Source organism: Nicotiana attenuata, unplaced genomic scaffold (genome assembly GCF_001879085.1).
Source record: "Nicotiana attenuata strain UT unplaced genomic scaffold, NIATTr2, whole genome shotgun sequence".
In the NCBI taxonomy this organism is placed as follows: Eukaryota; Viridiplantae; Streptophyta; class Magnoliopsida; order Solanales; family Solanaceae; genus Nicotiana; species Nicotiana attenuata.
The window spans coordinates 407,507-421,086 of record NW_017670704.1 but is presented as its reverse complement, the minus strand read 5'-3'; the positions used below and the strand labels follow the sequence as shown (position 1 = coordinate 421,086).

At 34.2% G+C, this 13,580-nt stretch overlaps 1 pseudogene; it reads left to right on the top strand.

Moving 5' to 3' along the window:
• The first annotated feature begins 11,768 nt into the window (after positions 1–11,768).
• Positions 11,769–12,841, top strand: LOC109242483 (annotated as a pseudogene).
• Positions 12,842–13,580: the final 739 nt, after the last annotated feature.

Here is a 13,580-nt window from a genome sequence, read left to right as displayed (position 1 = left end):
TCACTTTTTTTATTATTATTGGTAGCACTAGGCATTTTACATTTATGCAGGGTTTGTGGAATGATCGTATCTCTTAGAATATGTCGTAGTTAATCTATTCTAATTCAGATATTTGTAGCTAATTTCATGATTTGAACTCGTGATCTATAGTCTATGGAAATAGTTCCTCTATCTTTATAAGATAAGAGTAAAGTCTGCGGATATAATTTTATACTCCCCTCCACTTCACTCTTTTGTCTTGGGTAAATTTTTTCGTAATCTGATATAGCCTGTTAGATGCATATCCAAATGTTTCCTAACTAGGGAACAATATGTGTTTTCAACCTTTTTTTAATTTCACTTTTATTCATCTGAGAAAAATAATTTAGGGGTATGGAGAAGAATACATAGGAAGAAGAGAATGCAGGGTGTGGGAGGGATGACGGCAGTAACTCGTGCCATCTTGAACGCCGTGAAGAAGAGGCAAAGCGGTAAGGGGAGGAGTCATTAGAATAACGTGATGTTCTCTTTTCGTGTGTGTTCTCAAATGGAGTAACTTTCTCTCTTCCCCCCCACCCCCCAAATTTTTATTCTTTTTGAAGTGATCAATTTTTTTGTTGCTGAATTTCTATGTCTAATATATGAAAATACGATTCAATTTCACCACGTATCCGTTTTAAGCCTAGATTGGCATAAATTTATCTTTCGGACTACGTCATATCGAATTCGAAAGCGCGTGTATCATGTAAACTTGTATTATGTTTGATAAAATTCTTTCATTTCTCTCTCATTCCTATGTGGGAATTCACTTAAAGTGACATGTACACCTCTTATTAGGAAGTTTGCCGGCCTAAAAACTTGTTAGTCCTACTTAAATCGCCCTCATCCACCCGCCTTCCGTCTCAAAAAGTTATCGGGTGTGACTGATTGGATGAGATTTCTTCAATCTCAATCATAAGTATGTCGCATGAGAATAAAAAAAGTTCCTAGTAGAAAATAATTTCCCATGCTAATTTAAATTAGTCGGGTATTTTTTCTTAGATAATGTGAATCTCGATTTGTTGAATTAGTGAATTAATACTAATGATTGTAAAACAAAAAGGTAAATGATTGAAAATTTAATAGCTCTACTAAGAAGTTTTTTCAATTAAAATAAGATCAATCGAGAAAGATAGGTAAATGATGAGGTATTAACATATTGTTGTGCTGATTTCTTTTTCACATATGTGAAAAGAAAAGAAAATCTTGAACTTACTCGTTACTCTACCTCGGCTTGTATTTTCCATTTTAATTTTACTCGATTATTTTTATATTTAGCATATTCTTTAATGGTGTGTGAGATTATGTTATGTGGTGAACAAACTTGATCTTCTTTTAACTGTGTGAGCTTTTTAGAAAGAGAAAGTAAAAGTTACAAAAATTAGTGAGCANTTTGAAGCTGGAAAGTAGTTTTAGAACCTCTGAATTGAGCCCTCTGTAAGTGTTTTTTTTTTTTTTTTTGCCTAAATCTGCAGAGGAAAACTGATTTTACAAATTTGACAAATACTTGATGGGGCCTAGATGCTGCCTGATTGATACAATAAAAATAACCTATACTCTCTGTGTGGTGTCAGCAAACATGACTTGCCATTTGGAAAGCTGTGTTAAATCATTGAAAAATTCTGAGGTGGGTGCAAAACAAAGCTGGAATCAGGATATATATATATAAGAAGGAGATGCTTTTTTGAAATGTTTCTTTTATTTTATTATTGAGGTAAATTATACTCCCTTCAGTACGCTTAAACTTTTTTTTTTTCGTTTGGTACTTAATATATAAGTAAATAGAGGGACTATTGGAAATGTAAAATAGCAGTTTTTCTTGGTATTGTTTTTATTTTGAAGTCTAGCTTTTGAGTCCGAAGGAGCTAGAGGAGCTGTAATTTATCTTTACTCTGGTTGAATAAATCTTTTGACATTTGACGCAAAAAAAACTTAATTTTTTTTTGGTTGTTTTCACATATAAAAAAATTAGATTTTTAGCATTAATTCACAATAAAATTGACGATATTAACTTTAATTTGTTTGGCAATTGAAAATATAACAAATACTATAAGCTTTTTTTATCTCCAAGGATAAACTTTGAAAAAAAATTAATTTCTTCTTAATATAATGAAAAATTAAATATTAATAGGGATATAAAAATCAAAACATTATTAAAGTGAACTGAGGACAGTTATCCTTCTCTCTCTCTCTTCTCTTGGGTCGGATTTTTGTTTTAATAGGTTAATTTTTCGTTTGCAAGGTTAGGTTTTTATTTAGGCTAGGGAGGTTAATAGAGCATTCTTTTTTTTCAGTTCTATAGAAAGTAGTAGTCTCGTATTCCTTTCTGTCTTAGATTTCCTATTACTATTTGCTTTTTTTTTATGTTATTTTTTTGCTTCAATTTTCCTCTTATCTTTATTATTGCTATTATTTCTCTTCAATGGCTTTCTTAATATTGATTTCCTTTCCACTAGTGTCGGGATTTTTGGTTTTTTTATGCTGAGAGTCTATTGAAAATAATCTCCTCTATCTTTACAAGGTAAGAATAGAAATCTGCATACACACTATCCTTTCGAGATCTTACTTTGTGGAATTACAACCTTATTATTTATTGTTGTTAGGTTTTTGATGGCTATACAGTTTGTAATATTGCTAACTTTTCTTTGTTGAGAATTCACAATTTGAATATATCTCTAACATTAGTTGACTTTCATTTTCCGCAATTATTAGGTCAAGTCAGGTGTTCAAATTTTTAAAATAATTAATGTAAGGGTAAAGAATTCTCGGTCAAGACCTCTTATTTTCTTTAAATATTCAATATGTTTTCTTTTGGAAATTAAATATGGATTTTTGCTCTTCTTATCAATACTATTAAGAAAGTTAAAAGATTTACTTCCTTTACGAAAAGTTATTTTGTGTAACTTATAGGTCACGGGTTCCGTGGAATCAGTCATTAATGCTTGCATAGGGCAGGTGGCCTTCATCACATCGCTTGATACGACTTTTTCCTAAACCCTGTGTAAACGTGAAATACTTCGTGTATCAGCTGCCTTTAGCCCAACATTGGCGAATATTAAGTTACTAATTTAGTTTTAATACCATTTGCTATTACTTATTAGAGTTGGCCTGTTTAATAGTGAAAACTACATAAAATTGAATTGCTATAGAAGAAATCTTAAGGCGAAGGTATAATTAATTAGATTTATAAATATTAAATCCTTTTATTTCTTGAAGGTTTTACACGTGTTGGCTTAGTGTATCCGTGTGGAGATATTGTTCCCATGGTTGTTGGTGGGGACCAAGTTTGAAAATGATATGTTTCCCTATTCCCTATTCAACGTAATTAACTCCTGTTTGCACAAAATTGCACGTTGTCGTTTAGTGGGTTTTATTTTTAAGTACATTGTACTACTTTCTTTTGATTTCCTATCTTGCCCTTGATATTCGTAATTGGAATCCGATTAAAATTCTACATCTTGCAACGAATTTTTTAAATATTGGGGCTCAATTGCTCCTAGAGCTATCAAATATGGGCGGATCAGGCTAAAGCTCAGCCCAGTTCCATGTGGGCTTTTTAACAATTGACGAGCTGGGCTGGACTAGGCTAGTCCGATATTTTTAAATGGACCTTTTATAATGGGGTAGCCCCACCAACCCTAATGTGGGCTACGGGCCCCTCACGAGTCCAGCCCATTATTTTTTTAAATATAATCTTATATTTTTTTCCTTAAGTTTCTAACCTAAAAAAGAATAAAATATTTAAAGTTAAAAAATAAACTTATTGGAAAAATATCACAAACTTAATAACTTTTATATTTGTTCCAATATCACAGTAAAACTAAAAAAAAATAAAAAACACTGACTAATAATTTTATTCACTAAAAATCAAACTCAATAAAAGTATTCAAGAGAATGTCCATACGCTTATGGATATCCAACACATTTGAATGCCGCTTGTGAGAATGTTTGTCTTAACAATCTTCACTTTCATCTACATCCTACAATTTTGTATGCAATATTAATTAGTTAAAATATTAGAATAATTAAATTTTTTAAAATTAATTAACGTTTTAAGACTTTAATCTTTCAATATGATGGCTTAATAAACTTTAAGCTTGGGATACTCTGATGTTTATTTTTTTGTGTCATATACTTTTATATTTTTGATATTTTAAACTACGTATTTTTATAAGGCCGCACGCCGCCCAGCCCAGCCTCACTCAAGGCCTCACGGGCCACGAGCTTACCTCGGGCCGGGCTTAAAAGTCTCATTTTTAAATGGGCTCCAAAAATTCTAAGCCTAGCGCTGCTAAATGCACGGCTGGGCTGGCTGCCCAACGGGCGCAAGCCCATTTTGACGGTTCTGATCGCTTTCTACACAAAGACGATTCATACTTCTCGAACCCCGAGACCTCTAATTCAGAATCAAGAAGTTACTTACCACTCCATCACTATATTTGTTTTGTTATTTACGTATACCACTATGATGGTATGCGTGCATAGAATACAGTATTCTTATTCTTTTTTTAGTTTTTTTGACCATTTACGGTAATGAAAGAAGAAAACTATTTACATTAAATGGTGCTACTTTATTAATAAAAACTAATGCACGAGTAGATATCATTTAATAATGATCAATGAAATAATTATATAAAATACATATCTTGTAATTACTTAATTAAATTTGCTATAAGTGTTGTATATTGTACAATTTTCTCCCGTAAAAGTTCAGGAATTATTTCGATTGCCCTGTTTAAAGGATTCATTTGGTTGACATATTAGGTTATACAAAAATTATTTATACAATAAATAATAACGAATAAGATTATTAATAAAAATGATCAATGATAATAAAATTATAATATAGTAATTAATAATAAAAAAGGAATTATGAGATAGAGATTTACTTTACTTAAATGGTATATTTGTTTTTAATATGTATAAATTTGTATGGGATGGTGTTGGACATGGTAGATGATCCTAATGAATTGAAAGTTATTTTTTGCATCAATTTATAATGTCAGAGGCGACAATGGACCGAAAAATATAACAGGTGGGCAAAATAATCCTTTTCTCATAGTTATATGATTATTTTTTGGCTTTCTTTTCTTTATTTATATATAACAATTTTATTTTTCTTAACTCACCATGAGGGGCCCTTACAATATGGGCCCCACGGCCCATTAATCTGAAAATTTGAGTACAATACATTACTGGGCCGAAATGTCATCCAATAGCACCCATGGGCCATGTTACTAATTGACACCTTTTTATTCATTTTTCCATATCAATAAACAATTTTCTCAAAATTAATATGAAAACCATCATCAATTAATAAAAAAACAAATGTTTTTTTTTCTTTTTAAAATGATTTTATGTATAATATTTAGGGGCGGCATCAGATTTAAATAGAAAACCTATACCAAAGAAAAAATTAAACGTTCATGTGGCATCACATGTCAATTCTCATAAATTTGAAAATTGCCCTGAATAAATGAAAATGACGGGTTATTTTCGAAACTAAATTGAAAAATAACAAAATAGGAAATATTTAAACAATAAAAAAGAAAATAAGGAGAAATATAAATCGTAGAAACACAGCTAATTATGATGGGCTGGTGGGTTAGGCAACACAATTTCAAGAATACTAGTATAAAGTTAATTTTGAAGTACATTGTGATAGAAAGAAATATTAGGAAATTTATATGTTGTTAAAAGATAAAATATTTGAATGGTTTTTTTGAGTTTATAATGTGGGTCATATACGCTTCCAAAATTTTTAAATATCCTTTTTTTTTTAAATTTGAGACAAGTTATCGTATAGGGAAATATACTGTATTAATTTCTTGAAACACATCAAATTTAAGACAAACTAGTAGCAAAATTAAACACATCAGGGAGTGTTTGTGTGTGTGTATATATATATAATATATAGTTGAAACATTTCTTGTGAACTACTCCTTCCGGTCGCAAAATAAGTGATTTTTTGGCCTTTTTTTTTGTGGTCAAAATAAAGTGATTTTTTCCAGATTTCAAGAATGAATTAAATTATTTTTTTTACCTAACTTTTGTCCTTGGAGTAAATAGTGTGGAATATAGTGTTTAAGGAGTGTTTATGTGAAGAATGTAAATGGTTAGTAAGAGTCAATTTCATTGCTATTAATGCTAAAAGGTGAATTTCTTAATACTGTGTGAAAACATTTAAAAAATCAACTTTATTTTGAAACCGGAGGGAGTATATATGAAATTTACTAACACAGGACTATAATAAATGAGTGTTACTTGATGACCAAATATAAATTTTTATTTGTTGAAAATAATTTCATTTTACTTGTTTAAATGATGTAGAATGAACCAAAGGAAATTGAATTGAAGTTTTAAACGCACACAGAAAAGGAAAACAGTCAGGAAGGGAAAAGGAATGGTCCTCTTAAAAGTTAAATGGACACGTGGCCAACAAGCTATTCCATTTTTGTCTATCTTTTTCTTTAATTTTTTTCGTTTTTTTTTTTTTTATTTTTGTAAAACTCAATAATTGTACACAAATTTCAAACTTTATCTGATTTTGGATTTTGGAAGTTAACTTTGCCTTGGCAGTTCAATGTTTCTTTAGAGAACATCACAAAAAAGAAGTGCCATGTTTGGACCCTCCTTTATTCTTTGTTGGTCGGCCATGTGAACGCCCACTTTAAATATTTTTAAAAAAAGTAAATTATAATGATTGAGAAAACCGTTTAATTCCGTAATTCATACTCCCTCCGTTGCAGAACTTAACTGAACCTATTGACCTGGGAATTGAGTTATTTAAGAAAAAAATGAAGACTTTTGAATTATGTGATCCTAAACAAGTCCAAAACCGGATCCAGGGTATTTGTGTGGTTACATAAGCTTCTGCATTAAGGGGTAGAATTTGGAAGTAAGTAAATTGTTTTCAAATTTTAGAAAAGGGTCATTCTTTTTTTAATGGACAAAAAAGAAAATAGGTTCATAAACTGGGGAACTGAGGGAGTACTATTTAATAGTTAAAAATTTATGCCAAAGCTTATAAAATATTACTCCTCTAATTCCACCTTTAACTATTTTTTTGAATTATTTTTCATACATATTAAAGAATCTAACTTTTTAGTATTAATTAATCAATAAAATAGATTATATTAACCTTAATTTGTTCAATTTGAATATACAACAAATACTCGTAGGCTCTCTAACTCCAAGAGCAACTTTGAAAAAAAAATTAATTTTCTATCTTGATTTCTGAAAAAAATTAATATTATTAGATTCACAAAAAAAGGGCCAAAAAATCAATTAAGTGGACCGAGAGTATTATTACTTCTTCCCTTTGGCGATAGAGTAAGTAGTATGACAAAAAAAATTAAAATTATTTTGTGAATTAAGTGTATAAGGCTACATATTTTGTTAAAAAAAAAATTATTGGCATAGAGGGGTATGAAATATGTAAACAACAATTTAATTGTGTTTTTCGACCTTGCTAACGCAGTAATCATAAGCACTGTACTAATTAATCAATTTTTTAGGATTCATTTTATATGAGAGATTAGATCAATTTTTTCACATGTAAAATATAGCATATAAAATAAAGTTATTAGTCCGTTGGCTTTTCTAATGAGTAAAGTGCAGTGGTAACTTGATATGGCCTTTAACTTATTAGGCCATGGACCCTAACAAAAAATGGAATCAAGAAATAAAATACTTAAAGACGAAAGAAAAGAAAAGAAAATAAAATGCCTATATTAAACATTACCCTATTGTACAAGCAACAAGAGCAATGTCAAGGTATTATTCAATTTTTTTGACCGCAAAAACCATTTAAATGCCAAATTGGAACCTTTTGGGCTTAAATTGGAACCATAATACAGTGCAATTTAATGTAGGCATTCGTAAAATTCAGCAGATCTTTGGAGAGAAAGAAGAAACTTCATGAAAAATAATTGTAACATTAATAAAATGTGTAATATGTATATTTCAAAATAAACTTTTCCTCAAGCAAGTCTTCTTAATTGACGTAGTTCGTACTTCAGAAGATAATTATTTTTGTGATTCTCTACTTCAAAATATTCTAAACCCTTTAGCTAGTATATATATATCTATAATATGTATGTATGTTATATATGTTATGTATGTTATGTATCATATTTTATTTTGAAAAATTTTTTGAAAATTTAGTAAGTGCTTTTTAAATATATTTATAAAAGAACATATTTTTTCACTTAATTTAGTCCTTTCATGCTTACTATAACTAGTTATTTTGAATTTTCTATATAGCGGCCTTTACTATAAGACCTCAGCTCTATTTATTGGTATGGAGCAAGATACAACTTATTTAAAACCTGAATATATAGAAAAATCTTCGGTGGGGATTTAAACGCGTATTCTATATTTACTTACATTACCCCCAATTGTCAATTCTCGGATTAATATTTTTTAAGGGGGAGGTATGGGTGGATTCCGGGGGGGTCGGAGGGGGTCCGGGGCCGGGGGGGGGGGCTGGGGGGAGGGGTGGTGGGGGGGGGTAGGGGGGTGGGCGGGAGGGGGGGGGGGGGGGTAGGTGTGGTGGGGGGGGGGGGGGGGGGGGGGCGGGGAGGGGGGTGGGGGGGGCGGGCGGGGGGGGGGGGGGGGGGGGGGGGGGGGGGGGGGGGGGGGGGGGGGGGGGGGGGGGGGGGGGGGGGGGGGGGGGGGGGGGGGGGGGGGGGGGGGGGGGGGGGGGGGGGGGGGGGGGGGGGGGCGGGGGGGGGGGGGGGGGGGGGGGGGGGGGGGGGGGGGGGGGGGGGGGGGGGGGGGGGGGGGGGTGGGGGGGGGGGGGGGGGGGGGGGGGGGGGGGGGGGGGGGGGGGGGGCGGGGGGGGGGGGGGGGGGGGGGGGAGGGGGGGGGGGGGGGGGGGGAGGGGGGGAGTGGGTGGGCAAAAAAAAAGAAAAAAAAACCAAAAAAAAAGAAAAACAAGAAAAAAAAAAAAAAAAACACAGAAAAAGAAAAGAAAAAAAAAAACAAAAAAAACACAAAACGGCGCGTGTGCGTTGTATAGGGGCGGACGCAGCAAGCTTGTTACGTATGAATCCCAACGAATTAAATTTGTTTAGTATTCTTTTTAAAGTTGTATTTGTATATTAACTTATGAAATGTATATATATATAAATATTATCTGTTCAATATTAACTGAACTTGAGTTCTCTGTGATAAGTTTTTTTATTTGGATCCGTCTTTATGTATTTACAAATGTATTGTATATGCATGTGTATGAAGGATTCTATCCGTTCAGTCAAGGTCTTTTCATTAAAAATTAAAGAGAAAAATTATCACATAATGTGGTCATAATTCAATTGCTAATGCTGTCCATACTTCTGGACACTAGGGCCTTGTAGGGCAATAATAAAACAGAGAGAATGTAATGTCATGACGCATGAAAATTTGACTAAATAGCTAATTTCCCGTTATCAAACAAATTACATTTTGGTATGATCAAAACCATTTATTGAAGAGTTGATATAACAGTGACTGTGAATCTAAGCCAAAAATAAAAAAGAAAAAAAAAAAGTATTTTGAGTGATAGCATCACTCAATAACACTGTTACCTTCGGTGATATTTTCCTTTTGAATCAATTAACTCAATTTTTTATTATTCCACTTGTAAACTCTTACTATACCATAGCCAAGCTCACAAACTTGCTATTTGTAGAAAGACATAAATAAAAAGAAATAACAAATCAAACTATTTCATAAGCTACTATTTAGAATCTAAATTTGTCTAATAGTATGCGAATTCTAGGAGTAGCTCGAACACAACAACTATATGCAATTTCCTTTGCATTTTGATTCAAATCTTTGCTTCTTCTTCTCGAATACTCTTTGATTTCCTTCCATCCAGCTGCGTAGACTCTCTGCATACACTATCTTGAATATTTGAGCAGCCTTTTGATTTTCCTTCGGCATTGTTGATGACACAATCTAAGTGGGTGTTCTCAGGTTCATGCTCTGCATGTGATCATATTTTATCCATCCTCATAAGCTCCATCATAATTGTTTTGTATAATCACAGTGCACAAATAAGTGATCCCTCGACTCATTATAAGTTTTGGCAAAGGACACAATAAGGGTCTACTTGTAACTCCCATCTAAGCAATCGATCAGTTGTTAAACAACTTCCCTTGTAACTGCAGCCACTTAAATAGATTTTGCTTTGGCCTTGCATTATTGTTTGAATACTAAGTATTTCCATGGAACTCTAGTATAATCTCCAAAAACTGCATATATATACTCCTGATTGTAAGTTCCCAGCAGCACGCGAGAATTTGTCTCACCATCCAACATGGCCTGTGGCGGTACTCCGATATCGTTAGTGCAATTTTTTTTCTTAAGAGAAATAATATATATGGGATTTCGGAACTTACTGGCCATTAATCATTTCGCGCTTTCTATTAAATATTTTTTATTTACATCCTCGAATTTTGAGACTCTCGTTAATGGTTTAAAGGATACGATTAATAAAAATTAATAGCATGAATCTGTGTATATTCAGATCATAAATGCATGATATGTGTTTGAACATATTTAACTCTTTCACTAAATCATGATTAGAAAAAGTAAAAAAAAAAAATGAGAACAGCCAAATTACCTCTACCCAACAAGGCCATAACTCCCGTAAAAGCTCAAAAAATCTCACCAAATTCCTCCCCCATTTTTATGTTTCCGTTTCTATTTCCAGTCACTCGCATTGTGCCACGATCCCCTTAGCCTGTTGCAGGTATCTCACAAAACAGGGTCACGCTCTTCCCATAGGCCATAGTTCTAATCTGAACGTTACGTAACACCTTCGTATGTGTCACAATCTTAAAGCCCTCAACTTTACCCTACGCCTTAATACCTTCACTTGAGCAAACCCCGTAATTTTTACAATAATCCGTGCACGTAATTTCCTACGTGGATTTATATCCTAGTCAGCAACCCACCCACCCTCGTTGTTCTTCAGCTCACTTCCCTCTATATAAACATCTCAAATCTCATCTATCATTTTAACTTCAACTTCACAAAAAAACCAAAATCTGAGCGAAAAACAAAAGGAAAAATAGAAAGAGAAAATGAAAAGTCATTCATTTTTCTCCTTCACATAGTTTCCATTTTCCCGGCGATAACGACCTCTCGTCGGAAAATGAATATTCCGGCGACATATTCTTTCTTCACAAATGTAATGCTCGTGTTTCTGTTCATTATAGTCACGTTTTCCATGAAAAAGCCCTTGCCTAAAGATACACTCATTCTTTTCTTTTCCTCAACTCCGAATCCAAATTCGGCAATTTTTCCTTTTTTATTTAAGTAAAAGTATGTATGACTGCTTTTGATTGATTCGATGAGTTATCTTTGATATTTGTGACGGTGATGATATGATCGGATGATGTCCCAATTGTGTAAAACTGTAAACTTTGGTGCAATTTTTGTAAAGGAAGAGGAGTAGGTGAATATTATGATGAAGCATTGATTTGGTGAAATTTGATTTTAATTTTTCTTGTATTATTGAGCTTTTCCTTTTTCTTCGTCTATTTGTGCGATAAAGTGAAGTTGTTTGTAAGGATTTTGGGCTGGTTTCTAGTTGAGTGGTTTCAGATGCTGAATTTGATTTTTGATTTTGACATCATCACGTAAAGCGAGTAGGTTTTTAAAAGCTCTGAAACTTGAGCAGAACTAACACAGAGAGTATAATTAGGCTGTACGCAGAGAGAGATGAGAGAGAAAGTGTACGATTAACAGAGGATCCTCCGATGAAAATTCAGCCGATCGATTCTCCGACATATCAGAGAATCGATCCAAAACGATACAGCAAAGCCTGTGGAAATCGCGACTCAAAAGGTTTTCGATCGACCGTTCCCTAGCGTCTTACGGATTTCGTCGGCAGCAGAGAAGCCGAATGCCGCCGGCGCCGGAAATGAATTGCCTTATGGAAAATGAGGAGCAGTTAATGAGTTCGAGCGAGCTCAGTTTGTTTAGCTAAGATGTTGTGAATTTCATCGAGGAGAACAATGAAAAGCCATCGGCTGCTAAATGTGGACGAATCGTTGCAATGTTTCAACGGCAACACCAATGATACCTCCGATGATGAGTTTGACGGTTTCGCTGACTCAGTTAAAAACTCCTCTTTTGGTGATTCTTCTGATACTCTCAAGGTAAGAAAAAATATCACTATAACAATCAAGTATTTCTCTTTTATTTCGATTCGTTGTTTCGAATTTATCTGATTAGTCCATTTTCTTTGTCCGATATTTCAGAGCTTAATTCCGTGTGCAGTTGTGTTTGAAAGAAATCTGTTAGCTGATACCTCCAATATTGTCGAGAAAACAAAGCTTGTAAGCGTAAAGACGAATTTAAGAAAAATTGTGACCGGTGAACTCTCGAAACTTGGCTACAATGCTTCCATCTGCAAATCCAAATGGGAAAAGACTTCTTCTATACCTGCAGGTACATAATCTATTTTTTCCTTTTGTTTGTGCTTTATTTGATGTGTCAAATTTTAGTCATTTTGTACTGATCTTTTTGAAAATTGTTCATTCAGGTGAATATGAGTACATTATGTGATTGTGGAAGGAGAAAGAGTGTTGATTGATGTAGATTTCGAATCGAGTTGAGATTGCCCGATCGACGGGGAGTTACAAGGCGGTTTCTTCAATCGCTGCCGTTATCTTCGTCGGAAATTCCGATCGGCTTCTGCAAATAGTATCGATCGTCTCGGAAGCGGCTCGTTTGAGTTTGAAGAAGAAAGGCATGCACATCGCTCCCTGGCGTAAAGCGCGAGTACATAAAATCCAAATGGCTTAGCCCTCACACTCGAAACAAATGATACAGCCGAGAAAACAGCAACCGGCACGACGCCGTAGCCGAACACAAAGCCGGAGACCAGAGTGAGGTCAAGGAGAAGGAGGAGTTAGCTGAAGCTGCTGAGAGTAAAGAAATATTGATTCTGAATTTGGAGAATTGGAGCTGATTTTTGGTAGAGAAATCGCTGTCGTCCGCGTCTTTCGAGTCCAATGCAACGAGCCAATCGTCAACGTTGCTAACATCGCCGCCGCGCGTGAATTTTTCCGGCAGCGAGGAAGAGAAGCCTGTACTGCCGGTATTGATGACGTGGCAACCTCCGCATTGAAGCCCAAGAGTTGCGACAGAGGAAAACAGAATCGTCGTCACCGGATTGGCTTCCCTTCTCAGGGAAAAACCCTAAAACAAAGTTTTGTTTACTTTTTTCTGAAAATTTTCTAACTTTTTCAAAAATTTCTAGTACGTACAAATTATAAATATATAAAAATATATAGAACGATCGGCGTTTCAGATTTTCTGATCCGAAACCCTTTTTTTCAATTTTTCCGTTCTCCGTTATAATTCCTTTTTTTTGTTTTTTTGCAAGGCCTGTATAAGAATCTAGCTATCCTTCTGTAATAATTTCCAAAGCATTAAAATTGCAAAAAAAAGAGAACAAATCATTATGCATATATTGCCATTTCACTTTTTTTATTATTATTGGTCACTAGGCATTTTACATTTATGCAGGGTTTGTGGAATGATCGTATCTCTTAGAATATGTC